A 3,621-nucleotide genomic window follows, 5' to 3' on the forward strand; every position below is an offset into this window, starting at 1 on the left:
ATAGAAAATATCAAAAAAATTGCAGTAATCTAATTTAGCAACATGATGCAACTTTACTAGTAGTAATACTTACATTACTAAATATGTAGGTGGCTGGCATTACGAACAAGGAGTTCGCTGAGCTGAGTGCTGATGGCCGCAACTATCTCACTTAGACGTCAGATGTCTAGATTGTACTTGGAGCGAAAAGGCTCCGCGCTACAATTAGCCTGGGAACAAGTAGTGCAATGGTTCCCACAGAGGATGAGAATAATTAGGCACTTCATTTTCTTTGCCACTATCTCTCTCCCACTTTGAGGGATGATTACATGGCAATGACCAGCGCTAAGGCACTATGGGACGCACTGCAACAACGTTTTGAACATCTTAAGTACACCATCAAGCCTCTCGCAGAGCAAGAATAGGTTCGTCTCCATTTCTATGACTTCAAGCATGTCAGCTACATTGCACCGTATTTGCACACTCCTGTGTTTCTGTGGAAAAGATATCACAGAAGAGGAGAAAATTGAGAAGACCCTCTCCACTTTCCACTCGAATACGGCAGAATCTGCACATAATCACCGTCAATCAAAATACAAGAAGTATTTTGAATTGATTGATGTGTTGCAGCTTCATGAAGTTCATGATGAAGTCATAAACAAGAACTTCTTTTTCCAACCACAAGGGAAGAGCAGTGGCCTTGAAGTCAATTATTACTCTTTCAAAGCACGCAAGAACTGCAATAAGAAGCGGAGGAAGGGAGGAAGGAAAGTGGTGATAGACAATGTCAAGTCTGATGATGATAATGGCAAGACAAAGAAAGAAGTCAACTCATATGGTGAGCAGAACCACACATGTTATAAGTGTGGTGTTTGGGGCCATTGGTCCTGAATCTACAAAGCACCAACGCATGTTGTGGAAGCATACTAGAAGAAGAAGAAGGAGCAGCTAGAAGCACATCTCACCATTGCAGTAGGAATGGAAGAGGACAAAGCAACCACAATTGAAAGGGATGCATCTCACATGTAAGTTGATGATACTCCCGCACTGGCAGTAAAAGACCTCCCAATGAAGGATGCAGAGGCCTCTACTTTGTCCTCCTCCACTGCCATAGAAGATGTCATGAGGGATGAAGTGAAAAAAAAGGCATTGAAGATGAAGTGGCCAGATATTTCGCAGACTCTATCTAGAATTAGAGTAATTAGTCATTTACTTGTTGCTGAATTTAGGAAAATTGAATGAATAAATATAAGCTCTAGAAGAGCAATCTTAGCTGCAAACAATATTTTTCGATAGTTAGTAAAGCATTTGGTCTTGTTGCTACTTCCTCGCATGTGAATGATTGAATGCTTTATTTATAGAATATGTGTGGCGCCTGTATGGAGGAAGTGTATATTGTGAATAATGGAACCACAAACACTATCTTAAGAGAAAAGGTGTATTTTCAATCTATTAAAAATAGCTCTGAAAATATGATGACAATCACTAGTAGTGATAAATGCATAGTAGATTATGGAAGAGACACAGTCATACTACCTATGGGAACTACATTGCAGATTGAAGAAGCATTGTTGTACCTGAATCTACAAGAAATCTCTTAAGTTTTAAAGATATTCGCACTAACGGTTTCCATGTAGAAATGAGTGAAGAAGATGGTAGGGAGTACATACACATCACTAAGCGTGATAGTCAAGTAAGAATACTGGAAAACTTCGCTTCATGAGCAGTGGCTTGTACTACACTCACATTGAAGCACCTGAAGTGTTCACTATCTTGAAGACTGTGTTTCATAGTGCAGAATTATCCTCCCTATAGCATGATAGATTAGGTCATCCTGGTCTTAGAATGATGAGAAACATAATTACTAACTCACAAGGTCATGGCATAAATGTGAAGAATTTCCCGAATCATGGAGATTTTGTATGCCCTGCATGTGCTACTGAGAAATTAATAATAAGACTGTCTACCTTGAATATACAAGATAAAATCTCTGCATTCCTGCACCGAATCCAGGGGATATTTGTGGTCCAATTCAGCCTCTCTCTGGACAGTTTCGGTACTCTATGGTATTAATAGACGCATTCTCAAAGTGGTCGCGTGTATATCTATTATCTATCCGCAACCACGCTTTTGCAAAGTTGATCTCGCAGATCATACAAATTAGGAATAATTTTCTAGATCATCGCGTGAAATCCATTAGAATGGACAATGCTGGAGAATTTACTTCTAAAGCATTTGATGATTATTGCATTGGTATTAGAATTAAAGTTAAACATTTTATACCGCATGTCCACACTCAGAATGGACTCATCGAAGCACTGATAAAAAGAATAAAGTTTATTGCTAGACCTTTGTTGCAGCACTGTAATTTACCTGTTATATGTTGGGGACATACAATCTTACATGTGGTAGCTCTCATTAATTATAGATCATCCTCCTATGACATACATTCACATATGCAACTAGTGCAAGGGATAATTCCGAATATTTCTCATTTACGTAAATTTGAATGTATGGTTTATATGCCAATACCGCTACCACAACGAACCGCTATGTGACCTTTGCGAAAAGTTGGAATATATATCGATTATGAGATTGCATCTATAACTCGATATTTAGAACTAACAACTGGAAATCTGCATACATCCCGCTCCCCTGACTGCATTTTTGATGAACATAATTATCCATCATTAGGGGGAGAAAATATACCCTTGGATGAAATATGTCAGGAAATTATATGGCAGGATGAAGGAATTATGGCACCTGATTCTCGCACTAGTGAAGCAAATGATGAATTACGTAAAATTATCAATTTGCATAAATTAGCAAACGATCTACCTGATAATTTTTGTGATTTGAAGAGTATGACTAAGTCGCATGTGGATGCACGCAATGCACCGAAGAGGATGGAAGTACCAAAAGAAGGTACCCCTCATCTTGTCCTAGGACCTCTAGAAAACAATAAAAGGACAAAAAATTTGGTTTCTCAAGTCCCAAATAGCTAGAGACGTCTGGCGAAAGTGGGAAATGAGAGCTTACCATAGCCAATTACAAAAATGCCCCAAAGGAAAAAAAGAAAGGGAGCTGGTTGAGATTTGGTGATGGTATGGAACCTCAGGAAGTAGGCATACTGAATTTTAATCTTCCTACGTAGGAAGAAATCAGAGAAAATGCGCACGCTGAAATCGACGTTGGTAAACTAAAGGACCTTGCTCTGATAGTAAGAAATTATGAAGAGCAAGATGTAGAAACACCTGAAAGTGCAGCCCATGATGCAATAGTAATAAATTATGTGAATTCAGGGGAATCCTGAAATAGAGCAACCACAATAGTTGACACATACTTCGCAAATAAAATTGCCACAACTATAGATTATGACTCTAAGCCTGCATCGCTCGCTGAAAGTAGAATGAGGTCAGATTGGGAAGACTTGCAGAAGGCAATAATAGTTGAACTGTTATCCCAGAACAAAAGAGAAGTTTTTAGGCCAGTATGCCGCACACCTCCCCACATCAAACTAGCATGATATAAGTAGGTTTTTGTTCATAAGACGAATGAATGGAATGAAATTGTGAAGTACAAAGTACGACTAGTTGCACAAGGTTTCACCCAACGATCAGGCGTTGATTATGAAAAAACCTA

This window comes from Phragmites australis, chromosome 10 (genome assembly GCF_958298935.1).
Source record: "Phragmites australis chromosome 10, lpPhrAust1.1, whole genome shotgun sequence".
Taxonomy (NCBI): domain Eukaryota; kingdom Viridiplantae; phylum Streptophyta; class Magnoliopsida; order Poales; family Poaceae; genus Phragmites; species Phragmites australis.